Raw genomic sequence first — 24,850 nt, forward strand, 5'->3', positions numbered from 1 at the left:
CCCTTCAGCCAACAGTGTAAATGTATTGAAGTTACATAGCGTGCGCAAATTGGAGACTTGATAATAGCAGATAAAAGAAAATACTTCCGACACCGGGAATCGCACACGGGCCTCCTGTGTGAGAGCCAGGTATCTTAGCCACTAGACCATGCCAGAGAACGGAGAGGGACGGAGCGATCGCTTAGCCATTCGGCCAACACGGTAAAAGTATTGAAGGTATATAGCGTGCGCGAATTGGAGACTTGATGACAGCAGATAAAAGAAAATACTTCCGACACCGGGAATCGAACCCGGGCCTCCTGGGTGAGAGCCAGGTATCCTAGACACTAGACCATGCTGGAGAGCAGAGAGGGAAGGAGCGATCGCTTACCGATTCGGCCAACAGGGTAAAACTATTGAAGTTACATTGCGTGCGCAAATTTGAGACTTGATGACAGCGGGTAAAAGAAAGTACTTCCGACACTGGCAATCGAACCCGGGCCTCCTTGGTGAAAGCCAGGTATCCTAGCCACTAAACCATGCCGGAGAACAGAGAGGAAAGGAGCGATCGCTTAGTCATTCGGCAAACAAAGTAAAAGTATTGAAGTTATATAGCGTGCGCAAATTGTAGACTTGAAGATAGCCGATAAAGATACTTCCGACACCGGGAATAAAACCCAGGCCTCTTGGGTGACAGCCAGATATCCTAGCCACTAAACCACGCCGAGAACGGAGAGGGACGGAGCGATTGCTTAGCCATTCGGCCAACAGGGTAAAACTATTCAAGTTACATAGCGTGCGCGAATAGGAGACTTTATGATAGCAGATAAAGAAAAATACTTCCGACACCGGGAATCGAACCCGGGCCTCCTGAGTGAGAGCCAGGTATCCTAGCCACTAGACCATGCCGGAGAACCGAGAGGTAAAGAGCGATCGCTTAGTGATTCGGCCTACAAGGTAAAAGTATTGAATTGACACAGCATGCGCAAATTGGAGACTTGATGATAGCAGATAAAAGAAAAAACTTCCGACACCGGGAATCGAACCCGGGTCTCCTGGCTGAGAGCTAGGTATCCTATCCACTAGACCATGCTGGAGAACGGAGAGGGACAGAGCGGCCCCTTAGCCCTTCAGCCAACAGTGTAAATGTATTGAAGTTACATAGCGTGCGAAAATTGGAGACTTGATGATAGCAGATAAAAGAAAATACTTCCGACACCGGGAATCGCACACGGGCCTCATGTGTGAGAGCCAGGTATCCTAGACACTAGACCATGCCGGAGAACGGAGAGGGACGGAGCGATCGCTTAGCCATTCGGCCGACGGGGTAAAACTATTGAAGTTACATAGCGTGCGCAAATTGGAGACTTGATGATAGCAGATACAAAAAATACTTCCGACACTGGGAATCAAGCCCGGCCCTCCTGGGTGAGAGCCAGGTATCCTAGACACTAGACCATGCCGGAGAACGGAGAGGGACGGAGCGATCGCTTAGCCATTCGGCCAACACGGTAAAAGTATTAAAGGTATATAGCGTGCGCGAATTGGAGACTTGATGACAGCAGATAAAGGAAAACACTTCCGACACCACGAATTGAACCCGGGCCTCCTGGGTTAGATCCAGGTATCCTAGCCACTAGACCATGCAGGAGAACGGAGAGGGACGAAGCGATCGCTTAGCCATTCGGCCAACAGGGTGAAATTATTGAAGTTACATAGCGTGCGCTAATTGGAGACTTGATGATAGCAGATAAAAGAAAATACTTCCGACACCGGGAATCGAACCCGGGTTTCCTGGGTGAGAGCTAGGTATCCTATCCACTAGACCATGCTGGAGAACGGAGAGGGACAGAGCGATCCCTTAGCCCTTCAGCCAACAGTGTAAGTGTATTGAAGTTACATAGCTTGCGCAAATTGGAGACTTGATGATAGCAGATAAAAGAAAATACTTCCGACACCGGGAATCGCACACGGGCCTCGTGTGTGAGAGCCAGGTATCCTAGACACTAGACCATGCCGGAGAACGGAGAGGGACGGAGCGATCGCTTAGCCATTCGGCCAACACGGTAAAAGTATTAAAGGTATATAGCGTGCGCGAATTGGAGACTTGATGACAGCAGATAAAAGAAAACACTTCCGACACCGGGAATCGAACCCGGGCCTCCTGGGTGAGAGCGAGATATCCTAGCCACTAGACCATGCCAGAGATAAGAGAGGGACTGAGTGATCGCTTAGTGATTCGGCAAACAGGGTAAAAGTATTGAATTTACATAGCGTGCGCAAATGGCAGACTTGATGATAGCAGAAAAAAGAAAACACTTCTGACACCGGGAATCGTACCCGGGCCTTCTGTGTGAGAGCCACGTATCCAAGCCACTAGACCATGCCAGAGAGGGTGGAGCGATCACTTAGTCATTCGGCCAACAAGGTAAAAGTATTGAATTTACATAGCTTGCGCAAATTGGAGACTTGATGATAGCAGATAAAAGAAAATACTTCCGACACCGGGAAACAAACTCGGGCCTCCTGTGCGAGAGCCAGGTATGTTAGCCACTAGACCATGCTGGAGATCGGAGAGGGATGGAGCGATCGCTTAACGATTCGGCCAACAGGGAAAAACTATTGAAGATACATTGCGTGCGGAAATTGAGACTTGATGACAGCGGATAAAAGAAAATACTTCCGACACCACGAATTGAACCCGGGCCTCCTGGGTTAGATCCAGGTATCCTAGCCACTAGACCATGCAGGAGAACGGAGAGGGACGAAGCGATCGCTTAGCCATTCGGCCAACAGGGTGAAATTATTGAAGTTACATAGCGTGCGCTAATTGGAGACTTGATGATAGCAGATAAAAGAAAATACTTCCGACACCGGGAATCGAACCCGGGTCTCCTGGGTGAGAGCTAGGTATCCTATCCACTAGACCATGCTGGAGAACGGAGAGGGACAGAGCGATCCCTTAGCCCTTCAGCCAACAGTGTAAATGTATTGAAGTTACATAGCGTGCGCAAATTGGAGACTTGATGATAGCAGATAAAAGAAAATACTTCCGACACCGGGAATCGCACACGGGCCTCATGTGTGAGAGCCAGGTATCCTAGACACTAGACCATGCCGGAGAACGGAGAGGGACGGAGCGATCGCTTAGCCATTCGGCCAACACGGTAAAAGTATTAAAGGTATATAGCGTGCGCGAATTGGAGACTTGATGACAGCAGATAAAAGAAAACACTTCCGACACCGGGAATCGAACCCGGGCCTCCTGGGTGAGAGCGAGATATCCTAGCCACTAGACCATGCCGGAGAACAGAGAGGGAAGAGCGATCGCTTAGTGATTCGGCCAACAGGGTAAAAGTATTGAAGTTACATAGCGTGCGCAAATGGCAGACTTGATGATAGCAGAAAAAAGAAAACACTTCTGACACCGGGAATCGTACCCGGGCCTTCTGTGTGAGAGCCACGTATCCAAGCCACTAGACCATGCCAGAGAGGGTGGAGCGATCACTTAGTCATTCGGCCAACAAGGTAAAAGTATTGAAGTTACATAGCGTGCGCGAATTGGAGACTTGATGATAGCAGATAAAAGAAAATACTTCTGACACCGGGAAACAAACTCGGGCCTCCTGGGTGAGAGCCAGGTATGTTAGCCACTAGACCTTGCTGGAGATCGGAGAGGGATGGAGCGATCGCTTAACGATTCGGCCAACAGGGAAAAACTATTGAAGATACATTGCGTGCGCAAATTGAGACTTGATGACAGCGGATAAAAGAAAATACTTCCGACACCGCGAATTGAACCCGGGCCTCCTGGGTTAGATTCAGGTATCCTAGCCACTAGACCATGCAGGAGAACGGAGAGGGACGAAGCGATCGCTTAGCCATTCGGCCAACAGGGTGAAATTATTGAAGTTACATATCGTGCGCTAATTGGAGACTTGATGATAGCAGATAAAAGAAAATACTTACGACACCGGGAATCGTACCCGGGTCTCCTGGGTGAGAGCTAGGTATCCTATCTACTATACCATGCTGGAGAACGGAGAGGGACAGAGCGATCCCTTAGCCCTTCAGCCAACAGTGTAAATGTATTGAAGTTACATAGCGTGCGCAAATTGGAGACTTGATGATAGCAGATAAAAGAAAATACTTCCGACACCGGGAATCGCACACGGGCCTCATGTGTGAGAGCCAGGTATTTTAGCCACTAGACCATGCAGGAGAACAGAGAGGGAAATAGCGATCGCTTAGCCATTTGGCCGACGGGGTAAAACTATTGAAGTTACATAGCGTGCGCGAATTGGAGACTTGATGATAGCAGATACAAAAAATACTTCCGACACTGGGAATCAAGCCCGGGCCTCCTGGGTGAGAGCCAGGTATCCTAGGCACTAGACCATGCCGGAGAACGGAGAGGGACGGAGCGATCGGTTAGCCATTCGGCCGACACGGTATAAGGTATATAGGGTGCACAAATTGGAGACTTGATGACAGCAGATAAAAGAAAATACTTCCGACACCGCGAATCGAACCCACCCCTCCTGGGTGAGAGCCAGGTATCCTAGCCACTAGACCATGCCGGAGAACTGAGAGGGAAGGAGCGATCGCTTAGCGATTCGGCCTACAGGGTAAAAGTATTGAATTGACATAGCGTGCGCAAATTGGAGACTTGGTGATAGCAGATCAAAGAAAATACTTGCGACACCGGGAATCGAACCCGGGTCTCCTGGCTGAGAGCTAGGTATCCTATCCACTAGACCATGCAGGAGAACAGAGAGGGAAATAGCGATCGCTTAGCCATTTGGCCGACAGGGTAAAACTATTGAAGTTACATAGCGTGCGCAAATTGGAGACTTGATGATAGCAGATACAAAAAATACTTTCGACACTGGGAATCAAGCACGGGCCTCCTGGGTGAGAGCCAGGTATCCTAGGCACTAGACCATGCCGGAGAACGGAGAGGGACGGAGCGATCGCTTAGCCATTCGGCCAACACGGTATAAGGTATATAGGGTGCACAAATTGGAGACTTGATGACAGCAGATAAAAAAAATACTTCCGACACCGGAAATCGAACCCGGGCCTCCTGGGTGAGAGCCAGGTATCCTAGCCACTAGACCATGCCGGAGAACCGAGAGGGAAGGAGCGATCGCTTAGCGATTCGGCCTACAAGGTAAAAGTATTGAATTGACATAGCGTGCGCAAATTGGAGACTTGATGATAGCAGATCAAAGAAAATACTTCCGACACCGGGAATCGAACCCGGGTCTCCTGGCTGAGAGCTAGGTATCCTATTCACTAGACCATGCTGGAAAATGGAGAGGGACAGAGCCATTCCTTAGCCCTTCAGCCAACAGTGTAAATGTATTGAAGTTACATAGCGTGCGCAAATTGGAGACTTGATGATAGCAGCTAAAAGAAAATACTTCTGACACTGGGAATCAAGCCCGGCCCTCCGGGGTGAGAGCCAGGTATCCTAGACACTAGACCATGCCGGAGAACGAAGAGGGACGGAGCGATCGCTTAGCCATTCGGCCAACACGGTAAAAGTATTGAAGGTATATAGCGTGCGCGAATTGGAGACTTGATGACAGCAGATAAAAGAAAATACTTCCAACACCGGGAATCGAACCCGGGCCTCCTGGGTGAGAGCCAGGTATCCTAGCCACTAGATCATGCCAGAGAACGGAGAGGGACGGAGCGATCGCTTAGCCATTCGGCCAACACGGTAAAAGTATTGAAGGTATATAGCGTGCGCAAATTTGAGACTTGATGACAGCGGGTAAAAGAAAGTACTTCCGACACTGGCAATCGAACCCGGGCCTCCTTGGTGAAAGCCAGGTATCCTAGCCACTAAACCATGCCGGAGAACAGAGAGGGAAGGAGCGATCGCTTAGTCATTCGGCAAACAAAGTAAAAGTATTGAAGTTATATAGCGTGCGCAAATTGGAGACTTGAAGATAGCCGATAAAGATACTTCCGACACCGGGAATAAAACCCAGGCCTCTTGGGTGACAGCCAGATATCCTAGCCACTAAACCACGCCGAGAACGGAGAGGGACGGAGCGATTGCTTAGCCATTCGGCCAACAGGGTAAAACTATTCAAGTTACATAGCGTGCGCGAATAGGAGACTTTATGATAGCAGATAAAGGAAAATACTTCCGACACCGGGAATCGAACCCGGGCCTCCTGAGTGAGAGCCAGGTATCCTAGCCACTAGACCATGCCGGAGAACCGAGAGGTAAGGAGCGATCGCTTAGTGATTCGGCCTACAGGGTAAAAGTATTGAATTGACACAGCATGCGCAAATTGGAGACTTGATGATAGCAGATAAAAGAAAAAACTTGCGACAGTGGGAATCGAACCCGGGTCTCCTGGCTGAGAGCTAGGTATCCTATCCACTAGACCATGCTGGAGAACGGAGAGGAACAGAGCGATCCCTTAGCCATTCAGCCAACAGTGTAAATGTATTGAAGTTATAGAGCGTGCGCAAATTGGAGACTTGATGATAGCAGCTAAAAGAAAATACTTCTGACACTGGGAATCAAGCCCAGCCCTCCGGGGTGAGAGCCAGGTATCCTAGACACTAGACCATGCCGGAGAACGAAGAGGGACGGAGCGATCGCTTAGCCATTCGGCCAACACGGTAAAAGTATTGAAGGTATATAGCGTGCGCGAATTGGAGACTTGATGACAGCAGATAAAAGAAAATACTTCCAACACCGGGAATCGAACCCGGGCCTCCTGGGTGAGAGCCAGGTATCCTAGCCACTAGATCATGCCGGAGAGCAGAGAGGGAAGGGGCGATCGCTTAGCGATTCGGCCAACAGGGTAAAACTATTGAAGTTACATGGCGTGCGCAATTTGTAGACTTGAAGATAGCCGATAAAAATACTTCCGACACCGGGAATCGAACCCAGGCCTCTTGGGTGAGAGCCAGATATCCTAGCCACTAAACCACGCCGAGAACGGAGAGGGACGGAGCGATTGCTTAGCCATTCGGCCAACAGGGTAAAACTATTGAAGTTACATAGCGTGCGCGAATAGGAGACTTTATGATAGCAGATAAAAAAATACTTCCGACGCCGGGAATTGCACCCCGGCCTCCAGGGTGAGAGCCAGATATCCTAGCCACTAGACCATGCCAGAGATAAGAGAGGGACGGAGTGATCGCTTAGTGATTCGGCCAACAGGGTAAAAGTATTGAAGTTACATAGCGTGCTCAAATGGCAGACTTGATGATAGCAGATAAAAGAAAACACTTCTGACACCGGGAATCGTACCCGGGCCTTCTGTGTGAGAGCCAGGTATCCAAGCCACTAGACCATGCCAGAGAGGGTGGAGCGATCACTTAGTCATTCGGCCAAGAAGGTAAAAGTATTGAAGTTACATAGAGTGCGCGAATTGGAGACTTGATGATAGCAGATAAAAGAAAATACTTCCGACACCGGGAAACAAACTCGGGCCTCCTGGGTGAGAGCCAGGCATGTTAGCCACTAGACCATGCTGGAGATCGGAGAGGGATGGAGCGATCGCTTAACGATTCGGCCAACAGGGAAAAATCATTGAAGATACATTGCGTGCGCAAATTGAGACTTGATGACAGCGGATAAAAGAAAATACTTCCGACACCGCGAATTGAACCCGGGCCTCCTGGGTTAGATCCAGGTATCCTAGCCACTAGACCATGCAGGAGAACGGAGAGGGACGAAGCGATCGCTTAGCCATTCGGCCAACAGGGTGAAATTATTGAAGTTACATATCGTGCGCTAATTGGAGACTTGATGATAGCAGATAAAAGAAAATACTTCCGACACCGGGAATCGAACCCGGGTCTCTGGGGTGAGAGCTAGGTATCCTATCCACTAGACCATGCTGGAGAACGGAGAGGGACAGAGCGATCCCTTAGCCCTTCAGCCAACAGTGTAAATGTATTGAAGTTACATAGCGTGCGAGAATTGGAGACTTGATGATAGCAGATAAAAGAAAATACTTCCGACACCGGGAATCGCACACGGGCCTCATGTGTGAGAGCCAGGTATCCTAGGCACTAGACCATGCCGGAGAACGAAGAGGGACGGAGCGATCGCTTAGCCATTCGGCCAACACGGTATAAGGTATATAGGGTGCACAAATTGTAGACTTGATGACAGCAGATAAAAGAAAATACTTCCGACACCGGGAATCGAACCCGGGCCTCCTGGGTGAGAGCCAGGTATCCTAGACACTAGACCATGCTGGAGTGCAGAGAGGGAAGGAGCGATCGCTTACCGATTCGGCCAACAGGGTAAAACAATTGAAGTTACATTGCGTGCGCAAATTTGAGACTTGATGACAGCGGGTGAAAGAAAGTACTTCCGACACCGGCAATCGAACCCGGGCCTCCTTGGTGAAAGCCAGGTATCCTAGCCACTAAACCATGCCGGAGAACAGAGAGGGAAGGAGCGATCGCTTAGTCATTCGGCAAACAAGGTAAAAGTATTGAAGTTATATAGCGTGCGCAAATTGTAGACTTGAAGATAGCCGATAAAGATACTTCCGACACCGGGAATCAAACCCAGGCCTCTTGGGTGACAGCCAGATATCCTAGCCACTAAACCACGCCGAGAACGGAGAGGGACGGAGCGATTGCTTAGCCATTCGGCCAACAGGGTAAAACTATTCAAGTTACATAGCGTGCGCGAATAGGAGACTTTATGATAGCAGATAAAAGAAAATACTTCCGACACCGGGAATCGAACCCGGGCCTCCTGAGTGAGAGCCAGGTATCCTAGCCACTAGACCATGCCGGAGAACCGAGAGGGAAGGAGCGATCGCTTAGCGATTCGGCCTACAGGGTAAAAGTATTGAATTGACACAGCGTGCGCAAATTGGAGACTTGATGATAGCAGATAAAAGAAAAAACTTCCGACACCGGGAATCGAACCCAGGTCTCCTGGCTGAGAGCTAGGTATCCTATCCACTAGACCATGCTGGAGAACGGAGAGGGACAGAGCGATCCCTTAGCCATTCAGCCAACAGTGTAAATGTATTGAAGTTATAGAGCGTGCGCAAATTGGAGACTTGATGATAGCAGATAAAAGAAAATACTTCTGACACTGGGAATCAAGCCCAGCCCTCCGGGGTGAGAGCCAGGTATCCTAGACACTAGACCATGCCGGAGAACGAAGAGGGACGGAGCGATCGCTTAGCCATTCGGCCAACTCGGTAAAAGTATTGAAGGTATATAGCGTGCGCGAATTGGAGACTTGATGACAGCAGATAAAAGAAAATACTTCCAACACCGGGAATCGAACCCGGGCCTCCTGGGTGAGAGCCAGGTATCCTAGCCACTAGATCATGCCGGAGAGCAGAGAGGGAAGGGGCGATCGCTTAGCGATTCGGCCAACAGGGTAAAACTATTGAAGTTACATTGCGTGCGCAAATTTGAGACTTGATGACAGCGGGTAAAAGAAAGTACTTCCGACACCGGCAATCGAACCCGGGCCTCCTGGGTGAAAGCCAGGTATCCTAGCCACTAGACCATGCCGGAAAAAAGAGAGGGAAGGAACGATCGCTTAGTCATTCGGCAAACAGGGTAAAAGTATTGAAGTTATACAGCGTGCGCAATTTGTAGACTTGAAGATAGCCGATAAAAATACTTCCGACACCGGGAATCGAACCCAGGCCTCTTGGGTGAGAGCCAGATATCCTAGCCACTAAACCACGCTGAGAACGGAGAGGGACGGAGCGATTGCTTAGCCATTCGGCCAACAGGGTAAAACTATTGAAGTTACATAGCGTGCGCGAATAGGAGACTTTATGATAGCAGATAAAAAATACTTCCCACACCTGGAATTGCACCCCGGCCTCCAGGGTGAGAGCCAGATATCCTCGCCACTAGACCATGCCAGAGATAAGAGAGGGACGGAGTGATCGCTTTGTGATTCGGCCAACAGGGTAAAAGTATTGAAGTTACATAGCGTGCGCAAATGGCAGACTTGATGATAGCAGATAAAAGAAAATACTTCCGACACCGGGAAACAAACTCGGGCCTCCTGGGTGAGAGCCAAGTATTTTAGCCACTAGACCATGCTGGAGATCGGAGAGGGATGGAGCGATCGCTTAACGATTCGGCCAACAGGGAAAAACTATTGAAGATACATTGCGTGCGCAAATTGAGACTTGATGACAGCGGATAAAAGAAAATACTTCCGACACCGCGAATTGAACCCGAGCCTCCTGGGTTAGATCCAGGTATCCTAGCCGCTAGACCATGCAGGAGAACGGAGAGGGACGAAGCGATCGCTTAGCCATTCGGCCAACAGGGTGAAATTTTTGAAGTTACATAGCGTGCGCTAATTGGAGACTTGATGATAGCAGATAAAAGAAAATACTTCCGACACCGGGAATCGAACCCGGGTCTCCTGGGTGAGAGCTAGGTATCCTATCCACTAGACCATGCTGGAGAACGGAGAGGGACAGAGCGGTCCCTTAGCCCTTCAGCCAACAGTGTAAATGTATTGAAGTTACATAGCGTGCGAAAATTGGAGACTTGATAATAGCAGATAAAAGAAAATACTTCCGACACCGGGAATCGCACACGGGCCTCATGTGTGAGAGCCAGGTATTTTAGCCACTAGACCATGCAGGAGAACAGAGAGGGAAATAGCGATCGCTTAGCCATTTGGCCGACGGGGTAAAACTATTGAAGTTACATAGCGTGCGCAAATTGGAGACTTGATGATAGCAGATACAAAAAATACTTCCGACACTGGGAATCAAGCCCGGCCTTCCTGGGTGAGAGCCAGGTATCCTAGACACTAGACCATGCCGGAGAACGGAGAGGGACGGAGCGATCGCTTAGCCATTCGGCCAACACGGTAAAAGTATTAAAGGTATATAGCGTGCGCGAATTGGAGACTTGATGACAGCAGATAAAAGAAAACACTTCCGACACCGGGAATCGAACCCGGGCCTCCTGGGTGAGAGCCAGGTATCCTAGCCACTAGACCATGCCGGAGAACCGAGAGGGAAGGAGCGATCGCTTAGCGATTCGGCCTACAAGGTAAAAGTATTGAATTGACATAGCGTGCGCGAATTGGAGACTTGATGATAGCAGATCAAAGAAAATACTTCCGACACCGGGAATCGAACCCGGGTCTCCTGGCTGAGAGCTAGGTATCCTATCCACTAGACCATGCTGGAAAACTGAGAGGGACAGAGCCATTCCTTAGCCCTTCAGCCAACAGTGTAAATGTATTGAAGTTACATAGCGTGCGCAAATTGGAGACTTGATAATAGCAGATAAAAGAAAATACTTCCGACACCGGGAATCGCACACGGGCCTCCTGTGTGAGAGCCAGGTATCTTAGCCACTAGACCATGCCAGAGAACGGAGAGGGACGGAGCGATCGCTTAGCCATTCGGCCAACACGGTAAAAGTATTGAAGGTATATAGCGTGCGCGAATTGGAGACTTGATGACAGCAGATAAAAGAAAATACTTCCGACACCGGGAATCGAACCCGGGCCTCCTGGGTGAGAGCCAGGTATCCTAGACACTAGACCATGCTGGAGAGCAGAGAGGGAAGGAGCGATCGCTTACCGATTCGGCCAACAGGGTAAAACTATTGAAGTTACATTGCGTGCGCAAATTTGAGACTTGATGACAGCGGGTAAAAGAAAGTACTTCCGACACTGGCAATCGAACCCGGGCCTCCTTGGTGAAAGCCAGGTATCCTAGCCACTAAACCATGCCGGAGAACAGAGAGGAAAGGAGCGATCGCTTAGTCATTCGGCAAACAAAGTAAAAGTATTGAAGTTATATAGCGTGCGCAAATTGTAGACTTGAAGATAGCCGATAAAGATACTTCCGACACCGGGAATAAAACCCAGGCCTCTTGGGTGACAGCCAGATATCCTAGCCACTAAACCACGCCGAGAACGGAGAGGGACGGAGCGATTGCTTAGCCATTCGGCCAACAGGGTAAAACTATTCAAGTTACATAGCGTGCGCGAATAGGAGACTTTATGATAGCAGATAAAGAAAAATACTTCCGACACCGGGAATCGAACCCGGGCCTCCTGAGTGAGAGCCAGGTATCCTAGCCACTAGACCATGCCGGAGAACCGAGAGGTAAAGAGCGATCGCTTAGTGATTCGGCCTACAAGGTAAAAGTATTGAATTGACACAGCATGCGCAAATTGGAGACTTGATGATAGCAGATAAAAGAAAAAACTTCCGACACCGGGAATCGAACCCGGGTCTCCTGGCTGAGAGCTAGGTATCCTATCCACTAGACCATGCTGGAGAACGGAGAGGGACAGAGCGGCCCCTTAGCCCTTCAGCCAACAGTGTAAATGTATTGAAGTTACATAGCGTGCGAAAATTGGAGACTTGATGATAGCAGATAAAAGAAAATACTTCCGACACCGGGAATCGCACACGGGCCTCATGTGTGAGAGCCAGGTATCCTAGACACTAGACCATGCCGGAGAACGGAGAGGGACGGAGCGATCGCTTAGCCATTCGGCCGACGGGGTAAAACTATTGAAGTTACATAGCGTGCGCAAATTGGAGACTTGATGATAGCAGATACAAAAAATACTTCCGACACTGGGAATCAAGCCCGGCCCTCCTGGGTGAGAGCCAGGTATCCTAGACACTAGACCATGCCGGAGAACGGAGAGGGACGGAGCGATCGCTTAGCCATTCGGCCAACACGGTAAAAGTATTAAAGGTATATAGCGTGCGCGAATTGGAGACTTGATGACAGCAGATAAAGGAAAACACTTCCGACACCACGAATTGAACCCGGGCCTCCTGGGTTAGATCCAGGTATCCTAGCCACTAGACCATGCAGGAGAACGGAGAGGGACGAAGCGATCGCTTAGCCATTCGGCCAACAGGGTGAAATTATTGAAGTTACATAGCGTGCGCTAATTGGAGACTTGATGATAGCAGATAAAAGAAAATACTTCCGACACCGGGAATCGAACCCGGGTTTCCTGGGTGAGAGCTAGGTATCCTATCCACTAGACCATGCTGGAGAACGGAGAGGGACAGAGCGATCCCTTAGCCCTTCAGCCAACAGTGTAAGTGTATTGAAGTTACATAGCTTGCGCAAATTGGAGACTTGATGATAGCAGATAAAAGAAAATACTTCCGACACCGGGAATCGCACACGGGCCTCGTGTGTGAGAGCCAGGTATCCTAGACACTAGACCATGCCGGAGAACGGAGAGGGACGGAGCGATCGCTTAGCCATTCGGCCAACACGGTAAAAGTATTAAAGGTATATAGCGTGCGCGAATTGGAGACTTGATGACAGCAGATAAAAGAAAACACTTCCGACACCGGGAATCGAACCCGGGCCTCCTGGGTGAGAGCGAGATATCCTAGCCACTAGACCATGCCAGAGATAAGAGAGGGACTGAGTGATCGCTTAGTGATTCGGCAAACAGGGTAAAAGTATTGAATTTACATAGCGTGCGCAAATGGCAGACTTGATGATAGCAGAAAAAAGAAAACACTTCTGACACCGGGAATCGTACCCGGGCCTTCTGTGTGAGAGCCACGTATCCAAGCCACTAGACCATGCCAGAGAGGGTGGAGCGATCACTTAGTCATTCGGCCAACAAGGTAAAAGTATTGAATTTACATAGCTTGCGCAAATTGGAGACTTGATGATAGCAGATAAAAGAAAATACTTCCGACACCGGGAAACAAACTCGGGCCTCCTGTGCGAGAGCCAGGTATGTTAGCCACTAGACCATGCTGGAGATCGGAGAGGGATGGAGCGATCGCTTAACGATTCGGCCAACAGGGAAAAACTATTGAAGATACATTGCGTGCGGAAATTGAGACTTGATGACAGCGGATAAAAGAAAATACTTCCGACACCACGAATTGAACCCGGGCCTCCTGGGTTAGATCCAGGTATCCTAGCCACTAGACCATGCAGGAGAACGGAGAGGGACGAAGCGATCGCTTAGCCATTCGGCCAACAGGGTGAAATTATTGAAGTTACATAGCGTGCGCTAATTGGAGACTTGATGATAGCAGATAAAAGAAAATACTTCCGACACCGGGAATCGAACCCGGGTCTCCTGGATGAGAGCTAGGTATCCTATCCACTAGACCATGCTGGAGAACGGAGAGGGACAGAGCGATCCCTTAGCCCTTCAGCCAACAGTGTAAATGTATTGAAGTTACATAGCGTGCGCAAATTGGAGACTTGATGATAGCAGATAAAAGAAAATACTTCCGACACCGGGAATCGCACACGGGCCTCATGTGTGAGAGCCAGGTATCCTAGACACTAGACCATGCCGGAGAACGGAGAGGGACGGAGCGATCGCTTAGCCATTCGGCCAACACGGTAAAAGTATTAAAGGTATATAGCGTGCGCGAATTGGAGACTTGATGACAGCAGATAAAAGAAAACACTTCCGACACCGGGAATCGAACCCGGGCCTCCTGGGTGAGAGCGAGATATCCTAGCCACTAGACCATGCCGGAGAACAGAGAGGGAAGAGCGATCGCTTAGTGATTCGGCCAACAGGGTAAAAGTATTGAAGTTACATAGCGTGCGCAAATGGCAGACTTGATGATAGCAGAAAAAAGAAAACACTTCTGACACCGGGAATCGTACCCGGGCCTTCTGTGTGAGAGCCACGTATCCAAGCCACTAGACCATGCCAGAGAGGGTGGAGCGATCACTTAGTCATTCGGCCAACAAGGTAAAAGTATTGAAGTTACATAGCGTGCGCGAATTGGAGACTTGATGATAGCAGATAAAAGAAAATACTTCTGACACCGGGAAACAAACTCGGGCCTCCTGGGTGAGAGCCAGGTATGTTAGCCACTAGACCTTGCTGGAGATCGGAGAGGGATGGAGCGATCGCTTAACGATTCGGCCAACAGGGAAAAACTATTGAAGATACATTGCGTGCGCAAATTGAGACTTGATGACAGCGGATAAAAGAAAATACTTCCGACACCGCGAATTGAACCCGGGCCTCCTGGGTTAGATTCAGGTATCCTAGCCACTAGACCATGCAGGAGAACGGAGAGGGACGAAGCGATCGCTTAGCCATTCGGCCAACAGGGTGAAATTATTGAAGTTACATATCGTGCGCTAATTGGAGACTTGATGATAGCAGATAAAAGAAAATACTTACGACACCGGGAATCGTACCCGGGTCTCCTGGGTGAGAGCTAGGTATCCTATCTACTATACCATGCTGGAGAACGGAGAGGGACAGAGCGATCCCTTAGCCCTTCAGCCAACAGTGTAAATGTATTGAAGTTACATAGCGTGCGCAAATTGGAGACTTGATGATAGCAGATAAAAGAAAATACTTCCGACACCGGGAATCGCACACGGGCCTCATGTGTGAGAGCCAGGTATTTTAGCCACTAGACCATGCAGGAGAACAGAGAGGGAAATAGCGATCGCTTAGCCATTTGGCCGACGGGGTAAAACTATTGAAGTTACATAGCGTGCGCGAATTGGAGACTTGATGATAGCAGATACAAAAAATACTTCCGACACTGGGAATCAAGCCCGGGCCTCCTGGGTGAGAGCCAGGTATCCTAGGCACTAGACCATGCCGGAGAACGGAGAGGGACGGAGCGATCGGTTAGCCATTCGGCCGACACGGTATAAGGTATATAGGGTGCACAAATTGGAGACTTGATGACAGCAGATAAAAGAAAATACTTCCGACACCGCGAATCGAACCCACCCCTCCTGGGTGAGAGCCAGGTATCCTAGCCACTAGACCATGCCGGAGAACTGAGAGGGAAGGAGCGATCGCTTAGCGATTCGGCCTACAGGGTAAAAGTATTGAATTGACATAGCGTGCGCAAATTGGAGACTTGGTGATAGCAGATCAAAGAAAATACTTGCGACACCGGGAATCGAACCCGGGTCTCCTGGCTGAGAGCTAGGTATCCTATCCACTAGACCATGCAGGAGAACAGAGAGGGAAATAGCGATCGCTTAGCCATTTGGCCGACAGGGTAAAACTATTGAAGTTACATAGCGTGCGCAAATTGGAGACTTGATGATAGCAGATACAAAAAATACTTTCGACACTGGGAATCAAGCACGGGCCTCCTGGGTGAGAGCCAGGTATCTTAGGCACTAGACCATGCCGGAGAACGGAGAGGGACGGAGCGATCGCTTAGCCATTCGGCCAACACGGTATAAGGTATATAGGGTGCACAAATTGGAGACTTGATGACAGCAGATAAAAAAAATACTTCCGACACCGGAAATCGAACCCGGGCCTCCTGGGTGAGAGCCAGGTATCCTAGCCACTAGACCATGCCGGAGAACCGAGAGGGAAGGAGCGATCGCTTAGCGATTCGGCCTACAAGGTAAAAGTATTGAATTGACATAGCGTGCGCAAATTGGAGACTTGATGATAGCAGATCAAAGAAAATACTTCCGACACCGGGAATCGAACCCGGGTCTCCTGGCTGAGAGCTAGGTATCCTATTCACTAGACCATGCTGGAAAATGGAGAGGGACAGAGCCATTCCTTAGCCCTTCAGCCAACAGTGTAAATGTATTGAAGTTACATAGCGTGCGCAAATTGGAGACTTGATAATAGCAGATAAAAGAAAATACTTCCGACACCGGGAATCGCACACGGGCCTCCTGTGTGAGAGCCAGGTATCTTAGCCACTAGACCATGCCAGAGAACGGAGAGGGACGGAGCGATCGCTTAGCCATTCGGCCAACACGGTAAAAGTATTGAAGGTATATAGCGTGCGCAAATTTGAGACTTGATGACAGCGGGTAAAAGAAAGTACTTCCGACACTGGCAATCGAACCCGGGCCTCCTTGGTTAAAGCCAGGTATCCTAGCCACTAAACCATGCCGGAGAACAGAGAGGGAAGGAGCGATCGCTTAGTCATTCGGCAAACAAAGTAAAAGTATTGAAGTTATATAGCGTGCGCAAATTGTAGACTTGAAGATAGCCGATAAAGATACTTCCGACACCGGGAATAAAACCCAGGCCTCTTGGGTGACAGCCAGATATCCTAGCCACTAAACCACGCCGAGAACGGAGAGGGACGGAGCGATTGCTTAGCCATTCGGCCAACAGGGTAAAACTATTCAAGTTACATAGCGTGCGCGAATAGGAGACTTTATGATAGCAGATAAAGGAAAATACTTCCGACACCGGGAATCGAACCCGGGCCTCCTGAGTGAGAGCCAGGTATCCTAGCCACTAGACCATGCCGGAGAACCGAGAGGTAAGGAGCGATCGCTTAGTGATTCGGCCTACAGGGTAAAAGTATTGAATTGACACAGCATGCGCAAATTGGAGACTTGATGATAGCAGATAAAAGAAAAAACTTGCGACAGTGGGAATCGAACCCGGGTCTCCTGGCTGAGAGCTAGGTATCCTATCCACTAGACCATGCTGGAGAACGGAGAGGAACAGAGCGATCCCTTAGCCATTCAGCCAACAGTGTAAATGTATTGAAGTTATAGAGCGTGCGCAAATTGGAGACTTGATGATAGCAGCTAAAAGAAAATACTTCTGACACTGGGAATCAAGCCCAGCCCTCCGGGGTGAGAGCCAGGTATCCTAGACACTAGACCATGCCGGAGAACGAAGAGGGACGGAGCGATCGCTTAGCCATTCGGCCAACACGGTAAAAGTATTGAAGGTATATAGCGTGCGCGAATTGGAGACTTGATGACAGCAGATAAAAGAAAATACTTCCAACACCGGGAATCGAACCCGGGCCTCCTGGGTGAGAGCCAGGTATCCTAGCCACTAGATCATGCCGGAGAGCAGAGAGGGAAGGGGCGATCGCTTAGCGATTCGGCCAACAGGGTAAAACTATTGAAGTTACATTGCGTGCGCAATTTGTAGACTTGAAGATAGCCGATAAAAATACTTCCGACACCGGGAATCGAACCCAGGCCTCTTGGGTGAGAGCCAGATATCCTAGCCACTAAACCACGCCGAGAACGGAGAGGGACGGAGCGATTGCTTAGCCATTCGGCCAACAGGGTAAAACTATTGAAGTTACATAGCGTGCGCGAATAGGAGACTTTATGATAGCAGATAAAAAAATACTTCCGACGCCGGGAATTGCACCCCGGCCTCCAGGGTGAGAGCCAGATATCCTAGCCACTAGACCATGCCAGAGATAAGAGAGGGACGGAGTGATCGCTTAGTGATTCGGCCAACAGGGTAAAAGTATTGAAGTTACATAGCGTGCTCAAATGGCAGACTTGATGATAGCAGATAAAAGAAAACACTTCTGACACCGGGAATCGTACCCGGGCCTTCTGTGTGAGAGCCAGGTATCCAAGCCACTAGACCATGCCAGAGAGGGTGGAGCGATCACTTAGTCATTCGGCCAAGAAGGTAAAAGTATTGAAGTTACATAGAGTGCGCGAATTGGAGACTTGATGATAGCAGATAAAAGAAAATACTTCCGACACCGGGAAACAAACTCGGGCCTCCTGGGTGAGAGCCAGGCATGTTAGCCACTAGACCATGCTGGAGATCGGAGAGGGATGGAGCGATCGCTTAACGATTCGGCCAACAGGGAAAAATCATTGAAGATACATTGCGTGCGCAAATTGAGACTTGATGACAGCGGATAAAAGAAAATACTTCCGACACCGCGAATTGAACCCGGGCCTCCTGGGTTAGATCCAGGTATCCTAGCCACTAGACCATGCAGGAGAACGGAGAGGGACGAAGCGATCGCTTAGCCATTCGGCCAACAGGGTGAAATTATTGAAGTTACATATCGTGCGCTAATTGGAGACTTGATGATAGCAGATAAAAGAAAATACTTCCGACACCGGGAATCGAACCCGGGTCTCTGGGGTGAGAGCTAGGTATCCTATCCACTAGACCATGCTGGAGAACGGAGAGGGACAGAGCGATCCCTTAGCCCTTCAGCCAACAGTGTAAATGTATTGAAGTTACATAGCGTGCGAGAATTGGAGACTTGATGATAGCAGATAAAAGAAAATACTTCCGACACCGGGAATCGCACACGGGCCTCATGTGTGAGAGCCAGGTATCCTAGGCACTAGACCATGCCGGAGAACGAAGAGGGACGGAGCGATCGCTTAGCCATTCGGCCAACACGGTATAAGGTATATAGGGTGCACAAATTGTAGACTTGATGACAGCAGATAAAAGAAAATACTTCCGACACCGGGAATCGAACCCGGGCCTCCTGGGTGAGAGCCAGGTATCCTAGACACTAGACCATGCTGGAGTGCAGAGAGGGAAGGAGCGATCGCTTACCGATTCGGCCAACAGGGTAAAACAATTGAAGTTACATTGCGTGCGCAAATTTGAGACTTGATGACAGCGGGTGAAAGAAAGTACTTCCGACACCGGCAATCGAACCCGGGCCTCCTTGGTGAAAGCCAGGTATCCTAGCCACTAAACCATGCCGGAGAACAGAGAGGGAAGGAGCGATCGCTTAGTCATTCGGCAAACAAGGTAAAAGTATTGAAGTTACATAGCGTGCGCAAATTGTAGACTTGAAGATAGCCGATAAAGATACTTCCGACACCGGGAATCAAACCCAGGCCTCTTGGGTGACAGCCAGATATCCTAGCCACTAAACCACGCCGAGAACGGAGAGGGACGGAGCGATTGCTTAGCCATTCGGCCAACAGGGTAAAACTATTCAAGTTACATAGCGTGCGCGAATAGGAGACTTTATGATAGCAGATAAAAGAAAATACTTCCGACACCGGGAATCGAACCCGGGCCTCCTGAGTGAGAGCCAGGTATCCTAGCCACTAGACCATGCCGGAGAACCGAGAGGGAAGGAGCGATCGCTTAGCGATTCGGCCTACAGGGTAAAAGTATTGAATTGACACAGCGTGCGCAAATTGGAGACTTGATGATAGCAGATAAAAGAAAAAACTTCCGACACCGGGAATCGAACCCAGGTCTCCTGGCTGAGAGCTAGGTATCCTATCCACTAGACCATGCTGGAGAACGGAGAGGGACAGAGCGATCCCTTAGCCATTCAGCCAACAGTGTAAATGTATTGAAGTTATAGAGCGTGCGCAAATTGGAGACTTGATGATAGCAGATAAAAGAAAATACTTCTGACACTGGGAATCAAGCCCAGCCCTCCGGGGTGAGAGCCAGGTATCCTAGACACTAGACCATGCCGGAGAACGAAGAGGGACGGAGCGATCGCTTAGCCATTCGGCCAACTCGGTAAAAGTATTGAAGGTATATAGCGTGCGCGAATTGGAGACTTGATGACAGCAGATAAAAGAAAATACTTCCAACACCGGGAATCGAACCCGGGCCTCCTGGGTGAGAGCCAGGTATCCTAGCCACTAGATCATGCCGGAGAGCAGAGAGGGAAGGGGCGATCGCTTAGCGATTCGGCCAACAGGGTAAAACTATTGAAGTTACATTGCGTGCGCAAATTTGAGACTTGATGACAGCGGGTAAAAGAAAGTACTTCCGACACCGGCAATCGAACCCGGGCCTCCTGGGTGAAAGCCAGGTATCCTAGCCACTAGACCATGCCGGAAAAAAGAGAGGGAAGGAACGATCGCTTAGTCATTCGGCAAACAGGGTAAAAGTATTGAAGTTATACAGCGTGCGCAATTTGTAGACTTGAAGATAGCCGATAAAAATACTTCCGACACCGGGAATCGAACCCAGGCCTCTTGCGTGAGAGCCAGATATCCTAGCCACTAAACCACGCTGAGAACGGAGAGGGACGGAGCGATTGCTTAGCCATTCGGCCAACAGGGTAAAACTATTGAAGTTACATAGCGTGCGCGAATAGGAGACTTTATGATAGCAGATAAAAAATACTTCCCACACCTGGAATTGCACCCCGGCCTCCAGGGTGAGAGCCAGATATCCTCGCCACTAGACCATGCCAGAGATAAGAGAGGGACGGAGTGATCGCTTTGTGATTCGGCCAACAGGGTAAAAGTATTGAAGTTACATAGCGTGCGCAAATGGCAGACTTGATGATAGCAGATAAAAGAAAATACTTCCGACACCGGGAAACAAACTCGGGCCTCCTGGGTGAGAGCCAAGTATTTTAGCCACTAGACCATGCTGAAGATCGGAGAGGGATGGAGCGATCGCTTAACGATTCGGCCAACAGGGAAAAACTATTGAAGATACATTGCGTGCGCAAATTGAGACTTGATGACAGCGGATAAAAGAAAATACTTCCGACACCGCGAATAGAACCCGGGCCTCCTGGGTTAGATCCAGGTATCCTAGCCATTAGACCATGCAGGAGAACGGAGAGGGACGAAGCGATCGCTTAGCCATTCGGCCAACAGGGTGAAATTTTTGAAGTTACATAGCGTGCGCTAATTGGAGACTTGATGATAGCAGATACAAAAAATACTTCCGACACTGGGAATCAAGCCCGGCCCTCCTGGGTGAGAGCCAGGTATCCTAGACACTAGACCATGCCGGAGAACGGAGAGGGACAGAGCGGTCCCTTAGCCCTTCAGCCAACAGTGTAAATGTATTGAAGTTACATAGCGTGCGAAAATTGGAGACTTGATGATAGCAGATAAAAGAAAATACTTCCGACACCGGGAATCGCACACGGGCCTCATGTGTGAGAGCCAGGTATTTTAGCCACTAGACCATGCAGGAGAACAGAGAGGGAAATAGCGATCGCTTAGCCATTTGGCCGACGGGGTAAAACTATTGAAGTTACATAGCGTGCGCAAATTGGAGACTTGATGATAGCAGATACAAAAAATACTTCCGACACTGGGAATCAAGCCCGGCCCTCCTGGGTGAGAGCCAGGTATCCTAGACACTAGACCATGCCGGAGAACGGAGAGGGACGGAGCGATCGCTTAGCCATTCGGCCAACACGGTAAAAGTATTAAAGGTATATAGCGTGCGCGAATTGGAGACTTGATGACAGCAGATAAAAGAAAACACTTCCGACACCGGGAATCGAACCTGGGCCTCCTGGGTGAGAGCCAGGTATCCTAGCCACTAGACCATGCCGGAGAGCAGAGAGGGAAGGAGCGATCGCTTAGCGATTCGGCCAACAGCGTAAAACTATTGAAGTTACATTGCGTGCGCAAATTTGAGACTTGATGACAGCGGGTAAAAGAAAGTACTTCCGACACTGGGAATCGAACCCGGGCCTCCTGGATGAAAGCCAGGTATCCTAGCCACTAGACCATGCCGGAGAACAGAGAGGGAAGGAACGATCGCTTAGTCATTCGGCAAACAGGGTAAAAGTATTGAAGTTATATAGCGTGCGCAATTTGTAGACTTGAAGATAGCCGATAAAAATACTTCCGACACCGGGAATCGAACCCAGGCCTCTTGGGTGTGAGCCAGATATCTTAGCCACTAAACCACGCCGAGAACGGAGAGGGACGGAGCGATTGCTTAGCCATTCGGCCAACAGGGTAAAACTATTGAAGTTACATAGCGTGCGCGAATAGGAGACTTTATGATAGCAGATAAAAAAATACTTCCGACGCCGGGAATTGCACCCCGGCCTCCAGGGTGAGAGCCAGATATCCTAGCCACTAGACCATGCCAGAGATAAGAGAGGGACGGAGTGATCGCTTAGTGATTCGGCCAACAGGGTAAAAGTATTGAGGTTACATAGCGTGCGCAAATGGCAGACTTGATGATAGCAGATAAAAGAAAACACTTCTGACACCGGGAATCGTACCCGGGCCTTCTGTGTGAGAGCCAGGTATCCAAGCCACTAGACCATGCCAGAGAGGGTGGAGCGATCACTTAGTCATTCGGCCAACAAGGTAAAAGTATTGAAGTTACATAGCGTGCGCGAATTGGAGATTGATGATAGCAGATAAAAGAAAATACTTCCGACACCGGGAAACAAACTCGGGCCTCCTGGGTGAGAGCCAGGTATGTTAGCCACTAGACCATGCTGGAGATCGAAGAGGGATGGAGCGATCGCTTAACGATTCGGCCAACAGGGAAAAACTATTGAAGATACATTGCGTGCGGAAATTGAGACTTGATGACAGCGGATAAAAGAAAATACTTCCGACACCACGAATTGAACCCGGGCCTCCTGGGTTAGATCCAGGTATCCTAGCCACTAGACCATGCAGGAGAACGGAGAGGGACGAAGCGATCGCTTAGCCATTCGGCCAACAGGGTGAAATTATTGAAGTTACATAGCGTGCGCTAATTGGAGACTTGATGATAGCAGATAAAAGAAAATACTTCCGACACCGGGAATCGAACCCGGGTCTCCTGGGTGAGAGCTAGGTATCCTATCCACTAGACCATGCTGGAGAACGGAGAGGGACAGAGCGATCCCTTAGCCCTTCAGCCAACAGTGTAAATGTATTGAAGTTACATAGCGTGCGCAAATTGGAGACTTGATGATAGCAGATAAAAGAAAATACTTCCGACACCGGGAATCGCACACGGGCCTCATGTGTGAGAGCCAGGTATCCTAGACACTAGACCATGCCGGAGAACGGAGAGGGACGGAGCGATCGCTTAGCCATTCGGCCAACACGGTAAAAGTATTAAAGGTATATAGCGTGCGCGAATTGGAGACTTGATGACAGCAGATAAAAGAAAACACTTCCGACACCGGGAATCGAACCCGGGCCTCCTGGGTGAGAGCGAGATATCCTAGCCACTAGACCATGCCAGAGATAAGAGAGGGACTGAGTGATCGCTTAGTGATTCGGCAAACAGGGTAAAAGTATTGAATTTACATAGCGTGCGCAAATGGCAGACTTGATAATAGCAGATAAAAGAAAATACTTCCGACACCGGGAATCGCACACGGGCCTCCTGTGTGAGAGCCAGGTATCTTAGCCACTAGACCATGCCAGAGAACGGAGAGGGACGGAGCGATCGCTTAGCCATTCGGCCAACACGGTAAAAGTATTAAAGGTATATAGCGTGCGCGAATTGGAGACTTGATGACAGCAGATAAAAGAAAACACTTCCGACACCGGGAATCGAACCCGGGCCTCCTGGGTGAGAGCCAGGTATCCTAGCCACTAGACCATGCCGGAGAGCAGAGAGGGAAGGAGCGATCGCTTAGCGATTCGGCCAACAGCGTAAAACTATTGAAGTTACATTGCGTGTGCAAATTTGAGACTTGATGACAGCGGGTAAAAGAAAGTACTTCCGGCACCAGGAATCGAACCCGGGCCTCCTTGGTGAAAGCCAGGTATCCTAGCCACTAGACCATGCCGGAGAACAGAGAGGGAAGAGCGATCGCTTAGTAATTCGGCCAACAGGGTAAAAGTATTGAAGTTACATAGCGTGCGCAAATGGCAGACTTGATGATAGCAGAAAAAAGAAAACACTTCTGACACCGGGAATCGTACCCGGGCCTTCTGTGTGAGAGCCAGGTATCCAAGCCACTAGACCATGCCAAAGAGGGTGGAGCGATCACTTAGTCATTCGGCCAACAAGGTAAAAGTATTGAAGTTACATAGCGTGCGCGAATTGGAGACTTGATGATAGCAGATAAAAGAAAATACTTCTGACACCGGGAAACAAACTCGGGCCTTTTGGGTGAGAGCCAGGTATGTTAGCCACTAGACCATGCTGGAGATCGGAGAGGGATGGAGCGATCGCTTAACGATTCGGCCAACAGAGAAAAACTATTGAAGATACATTGCGTGCGCAAATTGAGACTTGATGACAGCGGATAAAAGAAAATACTTCCGACACCGCGAATTGAACCCGGGCCTCCTGGGTTAGATCCAGGTATCCTAGCCACTAGACCATGCAGGAGAACGGAGAGGGACGAAGCGATCGCTTAGCCATTCGGCCAACAGGGTGAAATTATTGAAGTTACATATCGTGCGCTAATTGGAGACTTGATGATAGCAGATAAAAGAA

At 49.4% G+C, this 24,850-nt stretch overlaps 40 non-coding genes across 40 annotated transcripts; all 40 read right to left on the reverse strand.

The window, feature by feature from the left end:
- Window positions 1–269: 269 nt before the first annotated feature.
- Window positions 270–341, reverse strand: TRNAE-CUC (transfer RNA glutamic acid (anticodon CUC)). The gene has a single exon. It is a non-coding gene; the product is annotated as a tRNA-Glu (tRNA).
- A 478-nt stretch (window positions 342–819) lies between these two features.
- TRNAE-CUC (transfer RNA glutamic acid (anticodon CUC)) lies at window positions 820–891 on the reverse strand. Its single transcript has one exon. It is a non-coding gene; the product is annotated as a tRNA-Glu (tRNA).
- A 113-nt stretch (window positions 892–1,004) lies between these two features.
- On the reverse strand, window positions 1,005–1,076 carry TRNAE-CUC (transfer RNA glutamic acid (anticodon CUC)). The gene has a single exon. It is a non-coding gene; the product is annotated as a tRNA-Glu (tRNA).
- A 667-nt stretch (window positions 1,077–1,743) lies between these two features.
- Window positions 1,744–1,815, reverse strand: TRNAE-CUC (transfer RNA glutamic acid (anticodon CUC)). Its single transcript has one exon. It is a non-coding gene; the product is annotated as a tRNA-Glu (tRNA).
- Window positions 1,816–2,113: 298 nt separating this feature from the next.
- On the reverse strand, window positions 2,114–2,185 carry TRNAE-CUC (transfer RNA glutamic acid (anticodon CUC)). The gene has a single exon. It is a non-coding gene; the product is annotated as a tRNA-Glu (tRNA).
- A 659-nt stretch (window positions 2,186–2,844) lies between these two features.
- On the reverse strand, window positions 2,845–2,916 carry TRNAE-CUC (transfer RNA glutamic acid (anticodon CUC)). Its single transcript has one exon. It is a non-coding gene; the product is annotated as a tRNA-Glu (tRNA).
- A 298-nt stretch (window positions 2,917–3,214) lies between these two features.
- TRNAE-CUC (transfer RNA glutamic acid (anticodon CUC)) lies at window positions 3,215–3,286 on the reverse strand. The gene has a single exon. It is a non-coding gene; the product is annotated as a tRNA-Glu (tRNA).
- Window positions 3,287–5,035: 1,749 nt separating this feature from the next.
- Window positions 5,036–5,107, reverse strand: TRNAE-CUC (transfer RNA glutamic acid (anticodon CUC)). The gene has a single exon. It is a non-coding gene; the product is annotated as a tRNA-Glu (tRNA).
- Window positions 5,108–5,590: 483 nt separating this feature from the next.
- TRNAE-CUC (transfer RNA glutamic acid (anticodon CUC)) lies at window positions 5,591–5,662 on the reverse strand. The gene has a single exon. It is a non-coding gene; the product is annotated as a tRNA-Glu (tRNA).
- A 478-nt stretch (window positions 5,663–6,140) lies between these two features.
- Window positions 6,141–6,212, reverse strand: TRNAE-CUC (transfer RNA glutamic acid (anticodon CUC)). Its single transcript has one exon. It is a non-coding gene; the product is annotated as a tRNA-Glu (tRNA).
- A 483-nt stretch (window positions 6,213–6,695) lies between these two features.
- On the reverse strand, window positions 6,696–6,767 carry TRNAE-CUC (transfer RNA glutamic acid (anticodon CUC)). The gene has a single exon. It is a non-coding gene; the product is annotated as a tRNA-Glu (tRNA).
- A 1,384-nt stretch (window positions 6,768–8,151) lies between these two features.
- TRNAE-CUC (transfer RNA glutamic acid (anticodon CUC)) lies at window positions 8,152–8,223 on the reverse strand. The gene has a single exon. It is a non-coding gene; the product is annotated as a tRNA-Glu (tRNA).
- Window positions 8,224–8,701: 478 nt separating this feature from the next.
- On the reverse strand, window positions 8,702–8,773 carry TRNAE-CUC (transfer RNA glutamic acid (anticodon CUC)). The gene has a single exon. It is a non-coding gene; the product is annotated as a tRNA-Glu (tRNA).
- Window positions 8,774–8,886: 113 nt separating this feature from the next.
- TRNAE-CUC (transfer RNA glutamic acid (anticodon CUC)) lies at window positions 8,887–8,958 on the reverse strand. Its single transcript has one exon. It is a non-coding gene; the product is annotated as a tRNA-Glu (tRNA).
- Window positions 8,959–9,256: 298 nt separating this feature from the next.
- TRNAE-CUC (transfer RNA glutamic acid (anticodon CUC)) lies at window positions 9,257–9,328 on the reverse strand. The gene has a single exon. It is a non-coding gene; the product is annotated as a tRNA-Glu (tRNA).
- Window positions 9,329–9,441: 113 nt separating this feature from the next.
- Window positions 9,442–9,513, reverse strand: TRNAE-UUC (transfer RNA glutamic acid (anticodon UUC)). Its single transcript has one exon. It is a non-coding gene; the product is annotated as a tRNA-Glu (tRNA).
- An 844-nt stretch (window positions 9,514–10,357) lies between these two features.
- TRNAE-CUC (transfer RNA glutamic acid (anticodon CUC)) lies at window positions 10,358–10,429 on the reverse strand. The gene has a single exon. It is a non-coding gene; the product is annotated as a tRNA-Glu (tRNA).
- A 482-nt stretch (window positions 10,430–10,911) lies between these two features.
- On the reverse strand, window positions 10,912–10,983 carry TRNAE-CUC (transfer RNA glutamic acid (anticodon CUC)). The gene has a single exon. It is a non-coding gene; the product is annotated as a tRNA-Glu (tRNA).
- A 113-nt stretch (window positions 10,984–11,096) lies between these two features.
- On the reverse strand, window positions 11,097–11,168 carry TRNAE-CUC (transfer RNA glutamic acid (anticodon CUC)). Its single transcript has one exon. It is a non-coding gene; the product is annotated as a tRNA-Glu (tRNA).
- A 298-nt stretch (window positions 11,169–11,466) lies between these two features.
- Window positions 11,467–11,538, reverse strand: TRNAE-CUC (transfer RNA glutamic acid (anticodon CUC)). The gene has a single exon. It is a non-coding gene; the product is annotated as a tRNA-Glu (tRNA).
- A 478-nt stretch (window positions 11,539–12,016) lies between these two features.
- On the reverse strand, window positions 12,017–12,088 carry TRNAE-CUC (transfer RNA glutamic acid (anticodon CUC)). Its single transcript has one exon. It is a non-coding gene; the product is annotated as a tRNA-Glu (tRNA).
- Window positions 12,089–12,201: 113 nt separating this feature from the next.
- Window positions 12,202–12,273, reverse strand: TRNAE-CUC (transfer RNA glutamic acid (anticodon CUC)). Its single transcript has one exon. It is a non-coding gene; the product is annotated as a tRNA-Glu (tRNA).
- A 667-nt stretch (window positions 12,274–12,940) lies between these two features.
- On the reverse strand, window positions 12,941–13,012 carry TRNAE-CUC (transfer RNA glutamic acid (anticodon CUC)). Its single transcript has one exon. It is a non-coding gene; the product is annotated as a tRNA-Glu (tRNA).
- Window positions 13,013–13,310: 298 nt separating this feature from the next.
- TRNAE-CUC (transfer RNA glutamic acid (anticodon CUC)) lies at window positions 13,311–13,382 on the reverse strand. Its single transcript has one exon. It is a non-coding gene; the product is annotated as a tRNA-Glu (tRNA).
- A 659-nt stretch (window positions 13,383–14,041) lies between these two features.
- On the reverse strand, window positions 14,042–14,113 carry TRNAE-CUC (transfer RNA glutamic acid (anticodon CUC)). Its single transcript has one exon. It is a non-coding gene; the product is annotated as a tRNA-Glu (tRNA).
- A 298-nt stretch (window positions 14,114–14,411) lies between these two features.
- Window positions 14,412–14,483, reverse strand: TRNAE-CUC (transfer RNA glutamic acid (anticodon CUC)). Its single transcript has one exon. It is a non-coding gene; the product is annotated as a tRNA-Glu (tRNA).
- A 1,749-nt stretch (window positions 14,484–16,232) lies between these two features.
- On the reverse strand, window positions 16,233–16,304 carry TRNAE-CUC (transfer RNA glutamic acid (anticodon CUC)). Its single transcript has one exon. It is a non-coding gene; the product is annotated as a tRNA-Glu (tRNA).
- An 848-nt stretch (window positions 16,305–17,152) lies between these two features.
- On the reverse strand, window positions 17,153–17,224 carry TRNAE-CUC (transfer RNA glutamic acid (anticodon CUC)). Its single transcript has one exon. It is a non-coding gene; the product is annotated as a tRNA-Glu (tRNA).
- A 483-nt stretch (window positions 17,225–17,707) lies between these two features.
- On the reverse strand, window positions 17,708–17,779 carry TRNAE-CUC (transfer RNA glutamic acid (anticodon CUC)). The gene has a single exon. It is a non-coding gene; the product is annotated as a tRNA-Glu (tRNA).
- A 1,384-nt stretch (window positions 17,780–19,163) lies between these two features.
- TRNAE-CUC (transfer RNA glutamic acid (anticodon CUC)) lies at window positions 19,164–19,235 on the reverse strand. The gene has a single exon. It is a non-coding gene; the product is annotated as a tRNA-Glu (tRNA).
- A 478-nt stretch (window positions 19,236–19,713) lies between these two features.
- TRNAE-CUC (transfer RNA glutamic acid (anticodon CUC)) lies at window positions 19,714–19,785 on the reverse strand. Its single transcript has one exon. It is a non-coding gene; the product is annotated as a tRNA-Glu (tRNA).
- Window positions 19,786–19,898: 113 nt separating this feature from the next.
- Window positions 19,899–19,970, reverse strand: TRNAE-CUC (transfer RNA glutamic acid (anticodon CUC)). Its single transcript has one exon. It is a non-coding gene; the product is annotated as a tRNA-Glu (tRNA).
- A 298-nt stretch (window positions 19,971–20,268) lies between these two features.
- Window positions 20,269–20,340, reverse strand: TRNAE-CUC (transfer RNA glutamic acid (anticodon CUC)). The gene has a single exon. It is a non-coding gene; the product is annotated as a tRNA-Glu (tRNA).
- Window positions 20,341–20,453: 113 nt separating this feature from the next.
- On the reverse strand, window positions 20,454–20,525 carry TRNAE-UUC (transfer RNA glutamic acid (anticodon UUC)). Its single transcript has one exon. It is a non-coding gene; the product is annotated as a tRNA-Glu (tRNA).
- Window positions 20,526–21,922: 1,397 nt separating this feature from the next.
- TRNAE-CUC (transfer RNA glutamic acid (anticodon CUC)) lies at window positions 21,923–21,994 on the reverse strand. The gene has a single exon. It is a non-coding gene; the product is annotated as a tRNA-Glu (tRNA).
- A 113-nt stretch (window positions 21,995–22,107) lies between these two features.
- Window positions 22,108–22,179, reverse strand: TRNAE-UUC (transfer RNA glutamic acid (anticodon UUC)). The gene has a single exon. It is a non-coding gene; the product is annotated as a tRNA-Glu (tRNA).
- A 1,021-nt stretch (window positions 22,180–23,200) lies between these two features.
- TRNAE-CUC (transfer RNA glutamic acid (anticodon CUC)) lies at window positions 23,201–23,272 on the reverse strand. Its single transcript has one exon. It is a non-coding gene; the product is annotated as a tRNA-Glu (tRNA).
- Window positions 23,273–23,570: 298 nt separating this feature from the next.
- On the reverse strand, window positions 23,571–23,642 carry TRNAE-CUC (transfer RNA glutamic acid (anticodon CUC)). The gene has a single exon. It is a non-coding gene; the product is annotated as a tRNA-Glu (tRNA).
- A 298-nt stretch (window positions 23,643–23,940) lies between these two features.
- On the reverse strand, window positions 23,941–24,012 carry TRNAE-CUC (transfer RNA glutamic acid (anticodon CUC)). The gene has a single exon. It is a non-coding gene; the product is annotated as a tRNA-Glu (tRNA).
- A 113-nt stretch (window positions 24,013–24,125) lies between these two features.
- TRNAE-UUC (transfer RNA glutamic acid (anticodon UUC)) lies at window positions 24,126–24,197 on the reverse strand. The gene has a single exon. It is a non-coding gene; the product is annotated as a tRNA-Glu (tRNA).
- Window positions 24,198–24,850: the final 653 nt, after the last annotated feature.

The sequence above is a fragment of the Rhipicephalus microplus genome, unplaced genomic scaffold (genome assembly GCF_043290135.1).
Source record: "Rhipicephalus microplus isolate Deutch F79 unplaced genomic scaffold, USDA_Rmic scaffold_21, whole genome shotgun sequence".
Lineage (NCBI taxonomy): Eukaryota > Metazoa > Arthropoda > Arachnida > Ixodida > Ixodidae > Rhipicephalus > Rhipicephalus microplus.